Below are 14,933 nucleotides of genomic sequence, written 5' to 3' on the forward strand. Positions count from 1 at the left end.
TTCTCGAGAGTTTTTATGTAAACTGATGTTAGCTGCTGTCCAGTCACTTCGGAATCATGGCGACTCAGTGCACAGTGGAAAGAAACGCCGCTTGGTCCTGCACCATCCCCATGATTGGTTGAGGACTGGACCCTTGTGATCCATAGGGTTTTCATTGGCTGATATTTGGAAGTAGATCACCAGGCCTTTCTTCCTAGTCTATCTTAGTCTGGAAGCTCTGCTGAAACCTGATTAGCATCATAGCAAACACACAAGCATGGGGCAGAACAGGTGAGGCTGGTTAACAGCTAAACAGATGAATGATAAATGTACCCCCCCTAACCTGCAGGTTTGTAGGGGCATCGGAGAATCATCCCATTTATAGTCACTTCAAAAAACCAGTCACTGTCGAGTCGATTCCAGCTTATGGCAACTCTTTGTATTTCAGCGTAGAACTGTGCCCCATAGGGTTTTCAATGGCTGTGATCTATTGGAAGTAGATCACCAGGCCTTTCTTCCAAGGCACCTCTGTGTGGATTTGAACCACCAGTCTTTCTGTTAGGAGCCAAGTACCTGACTGTTTGTGCCACTCCATTTTACAGTCCAGAGAGTGTATATTCCACTTCTGGAGATTAATGAAGTAAATTTAGCTACCTGACTTCAGAAATGTGCTGAAGGGGCATAAATAGGAATTGCAACTGTGTTGTCAGATTTCTGGGTTCCTCCTTTACTGTGGCATCTGAGATGACAGCCTGAGTAAGATGGAGTACTATATGAGAAGGCACCAAATTATTTGTCAGTACTCTTAGTTTGCAAGTGACAGAAACCCAACTTGAGCTAGCTTAGGCTAGAAGGGTAGTGCCTTGGCTTATGTGGCCCCAGATCCTGTGCTAGAAGGGTGTGGATGTAGAAGGGCCTCAGGGACCCCTGGAACCAGGGACTTTCTTTCCTTCTGGCTCTGCCTACTTTACTTCTCTCTCTCAGACCAGTTCCTGCACAGGGTAGAACTGAAGTCTTGAGCAGCTGCCAGGCCCACATTTTCCCAGCTTCTCCACCAGAGAGATGGGTCTCCTTTCTCCTCCCCTCTCCTCCCCTTCCCTTCTTCCCTTCCCCTCCCTTCCCTTCCCATCCTTTCTCTTATCCTATCTTTCCTTCCCTTCCCCTCTCTTCCCCTACCCTCTCCTCTGCTCCCCTCCCCTCCATTCCCCTTTCTTTCCCTCTTCCCCTCCTCTCCCTTCCTCTCCCCTCTTTTCTATTCCTTTCCCTACTCTTCTCTCTCCCCTCCCCCACCCTCTCCTTCCCTTCCCTTTCCTTTTTCCAACTCTGAAAAGCCCAGGGAAAGTCTCTGACTAGCCCTGCTGAGGACACATTCTCATCCCTAGGGGAGTAGCCTCTACCAGATGACCTGTTTGTGGGGGTTGTTGGAGGAACAGTTTTCTGAAAGAAGGCTAGTACAGTTAGTAGAAGACGGGGCGCTGCTGAGCAAATCAAACATCATAGACCCACTACAGCTATACAAATCAGCATTATTGCGCTGGAGAAAATGAAGATGTCTGCCTTCAAGTGAGCAAACACCCCTTCTCTGATGAACTGGAGATGAGACGCAAACTTTAATGAATACACGATGTTCAAGTGATGTCCGAACATGATAGTTGGGGCAGCAGAAATAATTTTGTGCTCTCCCTCCATTCCCTTATTCCCACTCATAGGGCATCAGAGTCCACAGAATCTATTTTACTAATTTATGTATTTATCCTTCATTCTGAAAAGTATTTAAGGCCCTGGATGACTGGGTGAAGAGATTTAGCAGAACAAACTGAACCATTGTGATCATTATAAATGACATCTCCAACATTCTAGAATGTGGAAAGTCCAGGCTTATCCCCATTTTGAAACCAAGTCAAACAAAGAACTGATGAAATATGTGGTGAGCCAGCTTTTTGCAATTAAATCTTTCTAGAGTGAAAACAGGGATTAACTATAACCATAAATGGAGCCTACCCGCTCATTCTGAAGATATTTTTCGCTACCAAAATCTTTGCATACAGAACTGCTTTTTGATTTGATCTTTTTAAAAACAGCTTCATTGAGGTATAATTTATATTACATAAAATTCACCCATTTTAGTATATAATTGATTTTTAGTTATAGAGTTGTGCAGCAATCACCACAATCTAGTTTTAACACATTTTCCTTTCCCCCAAAAGATCCCTCACGTCCATTTGCAATTACTACCCAGTTCCCACTCCTATCCCTAAATCAAACCAAACCCATTGCCATGGAGTGGATTCTGACTCATAGTGACCCTACAGGGCAGAGTACAACTGCCTCATAAGGTTTCCAAGGAGCGGCTGGTGGATTCGAACTGCTGACCTTTTGGTTAGCAGCTGAGCTCTTAACCACAGCACTACCAGGGCTCTAACAACCATTAATCTACTTCCTGTCTCCATAAATTTGCCTGTTTTAGACACGTCATATAAATGGAACCATATAATATATGGTCTTTTAAAGGTGTCTGACTTCCGCTTAGCATGATGTTTTTGAGCCTCATCAATGTTGCACCATGGATCGGTATTCCGGTATTTTATTGACTAGTATTCCATTGTACAGATATGCCACATTCTGTTTAACCAGTTGCTGGACATTTGGGTTGTTTCCACTTTTTTGCCATTATGAATACTGCTGCTATAAACACTTATGTATAAGTCTTTGTGTGGACATGTGTTTTCGTTTCTCTTAGCTAGATACCTAAGAGTAGAATTGCTGGATTGTATGGAAAATTTATATTTAACTTTTTAAGTAACTGCCAAACCGCTTTCCAAAGTGGCTGTGTCATTTTTATGTTTCTGCCAGTAATGTTTGAGGGTTAGACCTCCGTTTTTTTAAACTCTATTGGTTCTGTTGGTTTCAAGATGGGTGAAACTCAGGGAATGGATACTGGCAGGAGAAGCTAAGAAGCTTGCCCCCACATAGGCACACGTGACAGCTAGTTATGTGCAGGGCAGTTTTTGTATTGATGGAGGAAGATAGTAGTATTTTTAGATGGTGGTATCGAAATGAACATCAAAAGATTTAGAAAAATAGAATTGGAAGGGCACTTTAGAGGTTATCTGAAAGATAACATTAACACAGGAAAGGGTTAAAGTGATGATTGAACAACATAATAAAGTTGCTTGGTGGTGCAAACGGTTTGTGCTTGGCTACAAACCAAAAGTTGGTAGTTTGAACCTACCCAGTGACGCCTTGAAAGAAAGGCCTGGCTATCTACTTCCATAAGATTACAGCCAAGAAAATCCTATATAGCTCAGTTCTACTCAGTAACACAAGGGCTCACCACGAGTTGGACTCCCCTCGATGACAACAAGTTCAGTTTGGTTTGTGAACCATATGATGAATGATAATGTCACTAAATTGTACATGTGAAGAATATTGAAATGGCAGATATTCTGCCACATATATGTATTTATCACCATTTAAAAAAAAAGTCAGTGACGAGAAATAATAATAATAATCCTCAATACAAAGAATAATTGCAGGAGTTGCTTAGTCTTCGAATGATTTGTATATTTCAGCAGTAGCTTGTTTAATTAAGTCTGTGCTTTTTAAATTGGATGGATAATATAGGGCATGAGATAACCTTGGGACCTTGGTAGGCTCATTGGCACATATGAGTAACAGACTAGATAGTAATGCTGCCAGAGCTCCACCAGTTTTTTATTTTTTTAAATCAGTGCTACAGGCTCTGGCTGATTCATGGATCAAGAATCAGCCCTAGTTGTTGGCAACTTTCATTCTGAAAGATGAATGATGTATTTGGTTCTAGAGAGAAAGGTCATGTCATGCCCTGGAAGAAGGAATTTGTGAATATACGGAGATTAATGTTCTCAGGAGAGTTTTAATACATGATTATTATGATATAATATCTGAATGACATATATGGTTCAAAAAGAATGTAGTCATTTCTTTTCTTTCCTTTGAAAAAAATGTGAGATATTAAAGCATTTTAGAAAGGACTCATTGCCAAAATAAAACCATTGCTTATGCTTTTGTTTTTTCCTTTTAACTTTTCCCTTCTTTATCATGTCGGCAAGTATTTTAACAAACAGTTAAGTCATAAAAGAGACCTTAGTTAAGTCATAAAAGCGATAACAGATTTGAAAACACTGGCCCATAATTTATGCTCAGTAGAAGTTTGCTTGTTTGTTTGTTCAGTCATTTATTCATACGTATCTGGTTTGCTGAATAAATAAGACTCATAAGATATAATCATAAAGCAGCTTTGTGTTGCACTGTCTTTTTAAAATTTATTTAGTGAAGTCTGTATAGCCCTTTTTGTGGATGGAATTCATATGTATTTTTTTAAATTTTATTGGCTTTAGGTGAAAGTTTGCAGTGCAAATTAGTTTTTCATTCAAAAAATTTAAACACAAGTGTTTTGTGTCATTAGTTACAATTTCCGCAGCGTGTCAGCACTTTTTCCCTTTCCCTTTCCACCCTGGGGTTCTCAGTGTCTATTCATCCAGTTTTCCTGTCACTTCGCACCTTCTCATCTTTGCTTTTGGGCAGGTGTTGCCCATTTGGTCTCGTACACTTGAAAGAACTGAGAAGCATGTTCCTCACGTGTGTTATTGTTTGATTTATAATACGTCTAATCATTAGGTGAAAGGTGGACTTTGAGAGTGGCTTCAGTTCTGAGTTAGCAGGGTGTCTGGAGGCCATAGTCTCGAGGGTTCCTCCAGTCACCATCAGACTAGTAAGTCTGGTCTTTTGTGTGTGTGAATTTGAATTCTGTTCTACATTCTTCTCCCACTCTGCCCAGGACCCTCTATTGTGATTCCTGTCAGAGCAGTCGGTGGTGGTACCCGAGCACCATCTAGTTCTTCTGGGCTCAGGCTGCTGAAGGCTGTGGTTCATGTGGTCCATTAGTCCTTTGGACTAATATTTTCCTTGTGTCTATGGTTTTCTTCATTCTCCTCTGCTCCAAACGTGCTGGGATCAATAGATATACCTTACATGGCTGCTCGCAAGCTTTTAAAAGTAGGATGTAGAACATTTTCTTTATGAACTATGTTATGCCAGTTGAGCTAGCTGCCCTCCCAGACCATGGACCCTAGCCCTCAGCCCCAGTAACGCAGTCACTTAAGGTGTTTGGATATGTCTAGGAACTTCTATGACTGCCTTGGTCAAGTTGTGTTGACTTCCCCTGTATTATGTGTTGTCTTACCTTTCACCAAAGTTAACACTTGTCTGCTATCTAGTGAGCGATTGCCCCTCCCCACCCTTCCTATCCTTTATAACCATCAAAGATTGTCTTTTTCTGTGTGTAAGCCTTTTCTTGGGTTTTTATAATAGTGGTCTCATACAGTATTTGTTCTTTTGTGATTGACTTAATTTACTCAGCATAATACCCTCCGGATTCATCCATGTTGTGAGATGTTTTGGGGATTCCCGAGTGTTCTTTATCATTGCACAGTATTCCATTGTGTGTATGTACCATAATTTGTTTATCCATTAAAAAATTTAAACACAAATTGTTTTGTGACATTAGTTGCAATGTCTCTAATGCCTGAATTAGATGGGCACTTAGGTTGTTGCCATCTTTTTGCTATTGTGAATAATGCTGTAATGAACATGGATGTGCGTATGTCTATTCACGTGATGGCTCTTTTTTCTCTAGGATGTATTCCTAGGATTAGGCTTGCTGAATCGTATATGGTATTTCTATTTCTAGCTTTTTAAGGAGGCGCCATATCGTTTCCCATAGTGGTTTTACATTTTACATTCACTCCAGCAGTGCATGAGAGTTCCAATCTCCCTGCAACCTCTCCAACATTTGTTATTTCCTGGTGTTTTTTTGATCAGTGCCAGTAAAGTCGAGGTCAGATGGTATCTCATTGTCGTCTTGATTTGCATTTCTCTAAGGCAATTCCCACGAGCATTTCCTCATGTGTTTTGTTAGCTGCCTGAATGTCGTCTTCTTTGGTGAAGTGTCTGTTCATATCCTTTGCCCATTTTTTAATTGGGTTATTTGTCTTTTTGTTGTTGAGGTGTTGACGTATTCTATAGATTTTAGAAATTAGACTATTTTATGATATGTCGCAGCCAAATTTTGTTTCCCAGTCTTTAGGTTCTTTTTTCACTCTCTTGGTAAAGTCTTTTGATGAGCATAAATGTTTAATTTTTAGAAGCTCCCATTTAGGAATCTATGAGTTTAAAAGAAAAAAAAGCTCTACAGCCAGTTTCAATTGCCAAATACTCTCAATTCAGAAATTAAAGAATGTCCAATTACACATAATAAGAAACAGTTTCAATAAACGGATGCAGCACTGGAAGTGCTCACTTGTCTATGCCAAGAAATTTGGAAGACAGCTACCTGGCCAACTGATTGGAAGAGATCTATATTTGTACCCATTCCAAAGAAAGATGATACAACATAATGTGGAAATTATTGAACAATATCATTAATATCACACATAAGTAAAATTTTGCTGATGATCATTCAAAAGCGGTTGCAACAGTGTATCGACAGGGAACTGCCAGAAATTCAAGCTGGATTCAGAAGAGGAGGTGGAACAGGGGGATATCATGGCTGATGTCAGATGGATCCTACCTGAAAGCAGAGAATACAAGAAAGATATTTACCTGAGTTTTATTGACTATGCAAAGGCATTAGACTATGTGGATCATAACAAATTATGGATACCATTTCGAAGAATAGGAATTCCAGAACACTTAATTGTCCTCATGAGGAACCTGTATTTAGACCAAGAGACAGTTGTTTGAACAGAACAAGGCAATACTGCATGGTTTAAAGTCAGGAAAGGTGTGCGTCAGGGTTGTATCCTTTCACCATACCTATTCAATCTGTATGCTGAGCAGATAATCTGAGAAGCTGGACTATATGAAGAAGAATGGGGCATCAGGATTGGAGGAAGACTCATTAACAACCTGTGTTATGGAGATGACACAATCTTGCTTGCTGAAAGTGAAGAGGACTTGAATCACTTACTGATGAAGATGGAAGATGGACCAATAAGCAACATCATGATAAACAGAAAAGATTGAAGTTGTCAAGGATTTCATTTTACTTGGATGCACAATCAACACCCATGGAAGCAGCAGTCAAGAAATCAAACGATGCATTGCATTGGGCTAATCTGCTGCAAAAGACCTCTTTAAAGTGTTGAAAAGCAAAGATGTCACTTTAAGGACTAAGGTGCATCTGAACCAAGTCATGGTGTTTTCAGTTGCCTCATATGCATGTGAAACCCGGGCAGTGAATAAGGATGACTGAAGAAGAATCGATGCCTTTGAACTGTGGTTTTGGCAAAGAATATTGAATATACCATGGACTGCCAGAAGAATGAACAAATCTGTGTTGGAAGAAGTACATCCAGAATGCTCCTTAGAAGCAAGGATGGTGAGAGTACGTCTCACATACTTTGGACACGTTATCAGGAGGGACCAGTTCCTGGAAAAGGACATCATGCTTGGTAAAGTAGAGGGTCAGAGAAAGAGAGGAAGACCCTCAACGAGATGGACTGACACAGTGGCTACAGCAATGAGCTGAAGTATAACAATGATTGTGAGGATGTCTCACAACCGGGCAGTGTTTAGTTCTGTTGTGTGTAGGTTACTATGAGTTGGAACCGACTCCATGGCACCCGACAACGACAACAATAGTAAACAGTTCAGATTTGATTTAAAGTTAAATATCTTTCCTTTCTCTCTCTTTCCCCATTTCACCCTGCTATCCCGCCTCTTCCATCTCCCTGTTGTGGTTTTGGATCCCTCTAGGGTTGCAATCATAAAGCTGGCAGTGGGGTGAGGGGAGATGAGACATAAGAGAGACAAGGAAGTTCTTAACTTGACTGGTACTATGTCAAGATAAAGGAGTTCCTGGGTGGCACAAAGAGTTAAGTGCTTGACTGCTAGCCAAAAGACTGGCAGTTTGAGCCCACCCAGAGGCACCTCAGAGGACAGGCCTTGTGATCTGCTTTTGAAAGGTGACAGCCTTAAAAACCCTATGGAGTGGTTCTACCCTGTACGCATGGGGTCACTGTAAGTCAGAATCTACTTGAAGGCAACTAACAACAACAACAATGGCAAGATAGTATGAAAATTGGCTGAAAACTGAAAACAAGGCTCCTCAACGTCTCACATCCAGGGCCTAAGAGGGTCAGAGTATGTGGAGATTGGGGGAGAATTTGTCTTTGCCAGAACTGTGCATTGATTCTCATCACCTCTCCTCAGCCCCTTGAAAAAGGTTGACAGGCCTGCTTGGAGAGCTGAGATAGGGGTCTGACCCTTGCCTGGAAAATCTGAGGTGGGAGTGTCCCATCTTGTGGGAGAGGACTGACAAGATGCCCTGTCCTCCTCAGCTTGCCCAAATTTTGTGTTTCCTTTAAGGCCTTGTTAGAGCCCCGCCCCTATGATGAAGACTTCTCTGATTTTTCCCAGCCCTTAAGAATTTCCACCCTGAATTCTTACAGTATTTAGCACCTAACTCTAAGATGGTTTTGTGTCATCTCTACTTGTCAATTCTGAACCCTCCACGGTGCCTGCCCAGAGTTCCCATAAGCTGCTGCTGTTGTTATTGTTGTGTGCTGTTGAGTTTATTCTGACTCATAGCAACCCTACAGGACAGAGTAAAACTTGCCCCATGGGGTTTCCTAGGCTGCAACCTTTATGGGAGAAGATTGCCAAGTCTTTTCTCCCAAGGAGCCACTGGTGGGTTTGAACTGCTGACCATTGCCCCACCACTTTCCCATAAACCAAGTGTCTGTATAGGCTTAGTTCCTTAGTGGCTGCGCATAGTCAGCTGGTGCCCTCCTAGATGTTAGGGTGTAAGGGGCCCCTTTTCCCACCTTCACTATATTGTGAAAGATTTAAACACAGCTGATGCTCAAAAGTATTGATCTGTCATAGCTACTTGCACATTGTCTTTCGATTACTTCCTAATGAAAGTGTGAATTATAGATAGGCTATCACTAACTGAGTCTAGAACACTGGTTGCCCAATCTAGTTAAACATCAAATCACGCAAGGAGTTAGTTAAAAAAAAATTACAGATTTTCAGGCTTCTCCTCCAATGATAGAATATCTGGGACCAGGTTCCAAGAGGACCCTAATGTATTAACAGACATTGGCACCACTGCCCTAGGAAAGGATTCTTGTGCCTTATGTGGATGTTGGGGTTAGAGTAGGTGGGGTAGGAGTAGCTTGGAAATAGAAGAGAAGAACTATTTTCTTCTAATCACTTCAAATCAGTGAGCTAGAGAAATAGGTAAATACAGAAACCTCATAGGAACAATCACATTTTAAAGGCATGGATTGTTAACCTGTCTTATGTTCTTTTGAAGTTCTTTATCAGTCAGCCCAGAGGTGTCTGAGTTGGAATTTTTCCAACTCTAAGGATCAGAGAAAGTAATGTAGATTATTAAGCTTTTTGTTTTAATAGCTTTGTTGAGATAACATTCACATACCACACAGTTCACCCATTTAATGCATTCAACTCAATGGTTTTAGTGTGTTCACAGCTTGCACGACTATCATCACAGTAAATTTTAGAACATTTTCATCATCCCAGACAGAAATGCCTTGCCCATTATAAGCTATTTTAAGTACTTGAAGTCTAGCTTATTTGTTCATGGTAAAGCTCTATAGGCTAATATTAAAATTTTTTGATTAGGGTTAAGATGATTATCAGATAAAGGCATCTCATGTTAAGCTCCGAGAGTTACATTATTTGGTAAAGGGGAAATGAATTAATAAATTAACCTTATGTCTTAGAGTTTTCTAGAGAAACAGAACCAGTGAGGCACATACATACTCCACACACACAAAAAACCGTTGCTGTTGAGTTGATTCTGACCCATAGCAACCCTATATTTATGTATGTATATGCAGAGAGAGAGCGAATTCCTATAACCAAAGGGTCTGTATAAGCTTAGAATTCTGTCTTATTAAGACAAGAACAGAGTTGCTATACATAAAATAAGAGAGAGAGAGAGATTGATTTACTTCAAGGAATTGGCTCATGCAGTCATGGGGTCTGGAAAGTCCAAAATCCATAGGTCAGGCAACAGGCTAGAGACTTCTGCTGTTCACAGGATTGTGGGGGTCTGGCAAGTCCAAAATCTGTAGGCTGGAGACTTCTGCAGGCTAGTGTCCCAAGATCCATAGGTCAGGCGACAGGAAGAGTGTAGAGTCAAGAGAGTGAGATTTGCCAAAGTATCTATTTATAGTCTGAAGGCAAACCACACCCTGTGGAACTCTCGTTTCAACTGATTGATAGATTACATTAGATTACATTATGGAAGGTGACTACATTACATTGTATTAGATTATGTTACAAAACAGCAGCTAGGCTAGTGTTTGGCAAAATGACTAGGAGCCATGGCCTAGCGAAGCTGACACATATAATTAACCACCACACCCTATTTGCTTGATCCAGTCTTTCACATGAGAGGGCAGCAAGGCTGTGCATCTCCATACCGCTCCATCGCTAGATCAACACAACAGCACTTGATAAGCTGCCACCAGCGATGGGAGCCATGTTTCAGTGACTTATTTTAATTGAGCAGGTAGTAAAATGGTAAATGTTTCTGCTCAGAGGATAGGTATGCTTTATTCTGCTTGAAACAGGAGAACTTGGTTCAGATAACTTTTGCCATATTTGTGCAACATTTGATCCTTTTATACATGTCCGCATTAGGCTGCTTTGCTGTGAATTCACCTTCACTGCAACTCTTTTGAACTAAGCATTTTTTTCAAAGACCACCATTAGTGTGCCTTGCTAAATAGATTGATGTCACTCTACTCGAGATAAGCTGTAGTGCAGCCTGGGCTTTGGAAATTTGGGACTGGGAATTGGGGCTGGAAGATTCCAGTGGACCCAGAGAAGGTGAGCCCCTGATTTACCTGTGGATGGTCTTAGACAAGAGGAGATGCTGGGCAGAGGGGGCCGGGCATCATTCTAGGGGCTCTATTACCATTAACCGTGGCTTCTAGGTGTTGGAGCCTTTAAAACTAACAGAAAAGCAGTGATCTGTTAATAACTGTAATTACCCCCAGCTTCAGTTCTTGCCTCTGTAAGTGTTCATAACTTCTTTACCCTTGACGCCTAGCTCTATCATCATGAAATTAAGCCCATGGACCTCCCAGATGTCACACATCCAGAGCCATGGACTCCAAGAAGACATTCAGTTTACAGCTAATACCTTCCCCTGGGAACTTTTGGAATTAGTTACTGTATTTATTTAATCCTGTTCAAATGAGAGTTTGCATACTTCTCACTTCTGTGCTAAAAAAAAACAAAAAACCAAAGACAAAAAAACTAGTGTAATCCACAAGACCCTTCATGACCTCAAAAATCTTATCCACTTTTGCTTGTGACCTTGTGTTCTGTGAATGAATGAATGCTGTGGGTGATCATGTCTTGGTTGGCCACACGGTTTGTGTGTTATCCAAGCCTTGGCTTTTCTTTTTCTTCCTTTCTTGCTGCGTGGATTTGGCTTTTTTTCCTTGGTTATTAGCACCCCTACCAGAGGGTGGAGGAGTCCCTGGGTGATGGAAATAGTAAGTGCTGGGCTCTGGTTTGAATCCACCCAGAGATGTCTTGGAAGAAAGGCCTGACCATCTTTCTGAAGAAATCAGCCATTGAAAACCCTGTGGAGCACAGTTCTACTCTGACACACCATGGGGTCAACATGAGTCAGAGTTGACTCAACAGTAACTTTTTTTTTTTTTTTTTTAAACCGGAGGGTGGAAGGAATTGAACTTGAGGGATGATTTCCATTTCCAAGCAACAGTTGGTGTAGAAACCATGGGTCAGTGGCAGTGTGGGAATATCTGATTATCATGATTTCGACTTGGATACATCAAAAGGTGGTTTGTTTTAACAAGTGTGTTCCCTGTTCCATCTGCCTGCATTCTAGGCACATTCACTTCAGTGTGCAGAAGATTAGACCCAGGAACTTGATTGAAATGCAGATTGCTAGGCCCTGGCCCCAGAGATTCAGTTTCCATGGGATGGGGACTAGAATTCTGCAGTTAGGAAACCATTCCCCAGGTCCTTCTGACTCAGATTAGCTAGTGAACAGCTTTGAGAAACACTGCTCTGGAGTTTACCCTTGCTCTTCAGGTACCAGCCCAGCCTTCTCTGTGGTTAAATACTTGGCAATTAACAATGTGTAATTACTGTGTGTAGTTCCCAAGGTAACACACATTCTGTCACTCCTGCAGAGGCTGGAGGCTCAGAAGACTGAGAGGGACCAGTAACGGAGGGCCTAGGGTTAATTCCATTGAAATGCTGTATGATGACTGGTGTTCGTGGTGTTCATCAAAGGGCCCTGCTTCATGGCAGCCACGGTAATGATTCCTGGTGACAAAGCGATGATGAGGGATGAGTAGAGCTGTTCAGTTGCCTGCATTTTCACCCTGTCTCCTCAAATCAATTTTGTTTAGAATGATAGGCTTTTGAAAAATAGTCAGTGGCTAGCTGTTGCAAGGGACAGTGGTGGTTCAGTGGTAAAATTCTCACCTTCCATGCAGGAAACTCAGATTTGATTTCCTGTTTATGCAGCCACACCCATCTGTCAGGGGAGGCTTATGTGTTGCTGGGATGCTGGACAGGTTTCAGCGGAGCTTCCAGACTAAGGCGGAGTAAGAAGGTCTGGTGATCTACTTCTGAAAAATCAGCCAAGGAAAACCCTATGGATCCCAGTGGTTCAATACACTACTGGTCATGGGGGTGGCGCAGGACTGGGCAGCGTTTTGTTCTCTTGTGTGTGGGGTCAACAGCTGTGGCAAACATTTGACCCTATTCCTTACTTCTCAAGGGGGATAAACCCCAAACCCAAACCCATTGCCGTCGAGTCAGTTCCAACTAATGGTGAGCTTCTAGGGCAGAGGAGAACTACCGCATAGGGTTTCCGAGGCTGTACATCTTTATTGAAGCAGACTGCTGCATCTTTCTCCCCTGGAGCGCGTGGTGGGTTCGAACCACTGACCTTTTGGTTAGCAGCCAGGTGCTTTAACCACTGCATCACCAGGGCTCTTCTCAAGGGGAATTTAAAAAAAAGATACCAAACCCACTGCCATCGAGTTGATTCCTACTCATAGCGACCTCATAGGGTTTCCCAGGCTGTAAATCTTTACGGAAGCAGACTGCCACATCTTTCTCCCTCAGAGTGGCTGGTGGATTCAAACTGCCTTCCTTTTGGTTAGCAGCTGAGCACTTTAACCACTGTGCCACCAAGGCTCCTTCTCAAGGGGGATAGTACTGTTAAAGCTCACTTGGTGTCAGTTTCTCTCAGGTGATGAAAGTTACATTTATTGATTGTTTACTACGTGACAGGGCTTCAAACTGGTTCGTTCAGTTCGAACCCCTGCTGACAATTTGCATTTCTGACAAGTTCCCAGTCTATGATAATACTGCTGGTTAGGGACCAATTCTAGGAACCACTAGTAGAGCAGTGGTTCTCAAAATTTATTATATACATAAGGATCACTTGGGGATCTTGTTAAAATGTAGATTCTGATTCAGTACATCTGGGGTGGAAATGCAGCTTCTCAGTGTGGTTAAAACTGGAGTGAACCAGTTCGGAGCCCTGCTGTATAATAGACGCTTTTGCGAGATTATCTTGTCTTTTTGACTTAAATGCGTTTTGGGAGGGTTACATTTTCCAGGTAAGGACAAAAATATGTAAAATCTCTACCATATTTTAGCACAGGATTTGGCTTTTTGGTGTTAGTTTTAGAGCTGCAGTACAGTGGAAAATGCATTAAACTCGAAGTCAGACTTTGGTTCTCAGTTCCATCCTAAATAGCCTTTGGGACTGCCAGCAACTTGGCCAACTCTACTGAGGCTTAGTTTCTGCTTCTGGAAAATGAAGAGCTTACATTAGATCACTAATGGAAACCCTGTGGTACAACAGTTAAGTACTCAGTTGCTAACTGAAAGGTTGGCAATTCAAACCCACCCAGCACCTCCGTGGAGAAAGAAAGGCCTGGTGATCTGCTTCTGTAAAAATTACAACAAAGAAGACCCTATGGAGTAGTTCTGCTCTGTCACATGGGGTTGCAGTGAGTTGGAATTGACTCTAACGGCACACAAAAACAGACTAAATTAAATTACTAGTGTCTTAGGCTAGGTTCTCTAGAGAAGCAAAACCAGTAAAGTGTATAAATATATATATAGAGAGAGATTATATCAAGGAAACAGCTCACGTGATTGTAGAGGCTAGAACGTCCCAAGTCCGTGGATCAGGGTAGAGGCCTCTCCCAAGTCACACAGCTGCAGAAGCTGGCAAGCCCAAGATCGGAAGGTCGGAGAGCAGGGCTCCCACTCACCGGCTGTGCAGATCGACGAATCCCAGGTTAGGCAGATAAGCTGACAGCCCCAGTCCCAAGAACGGGAGATGAGACGACAGGAAGCAGCCGCAGGATCCAGAGAGAGCAAAAAGCCAGAACGTCTGCTTATATACAAATGCAGGCCACACCCCCAAGGAGACTCCCTTTCAACTGATTGGCTACTCACAGTATATTCAATCATGGGAGTGATTATATTAAAACGTGGAGAATCATGGCCCAGCCAAGTTGACACACAGTCTTAACCATCACAACTAGTTCTTAAGTTTTGAACGATACTTTTTCCCTGAAAAAAAAGTACATACATACTGACTCAAAAAAAAAAAAAAAAAAAGAAAATTGCATTCCGTTTCCAGGGGATCACAGAGCCCTCCTAAAGGAAGTGACTCTTAAAGGCTCTTCCAGCTCCAACTCTGAGGGCTGAGTCCCAGCAGCGACCTGGAGAGTCTTAATCATTGAGAGCTGCCTCTGAGGAATGAGCTATTTGATGAGGGAGCTTTTGTTGTCCCTGGCATTTTTCACTGACTGCCCTGTGCGCTTAGAAGGGAAAAAACCACAAGAAGAAAAATAAATAGGGAAGGA

At 42.0% G+C, this 14,933-nt stretch overlaps 1 protein-coding gene across 3 annotated transcripts in view; it reads left to right on the forward strand.

Moving 5' to 3' along the window:
* The window catches only part of RAI14 (retinoic acid induced 14), a 206,000-nt gene that overhangs the window by 14,796 nt on the left and 176,271 nt on the right, over window positions 1–14,933 (forward strand). The window contains exon 1 of one of the 3 annotated variants that reach the window (XM_023739493.1): window positions 12,136–12,350. The exons of the other annotated variants lie outside the window; for them this stretch is intronic. The gene's annotated coding sequence lies outside the window, so the exon portion shown is untranslated. Of the gene's footprint in view, window positions 1–12,135; window positions 12,351–14,933 lie in introns of those variants that run through there. 3 annotated transcript variants of the gene reach the window in all.

Source organism: Trichechus manatus, unplaced genomic scaffold (genome assembly GCF_000243295.1).
Source record: "Trichechus manatus latirostris isolate Lorelei unplaced genomic scaffold, TriManLat1.0 scaffold00135, whole genome shotgun sequence".
NCBI lineage: Eukaryota > Metazoa > Chordata > Mammalia > Sirenia > Trichechidae > Trichechus > Trichechus manatus.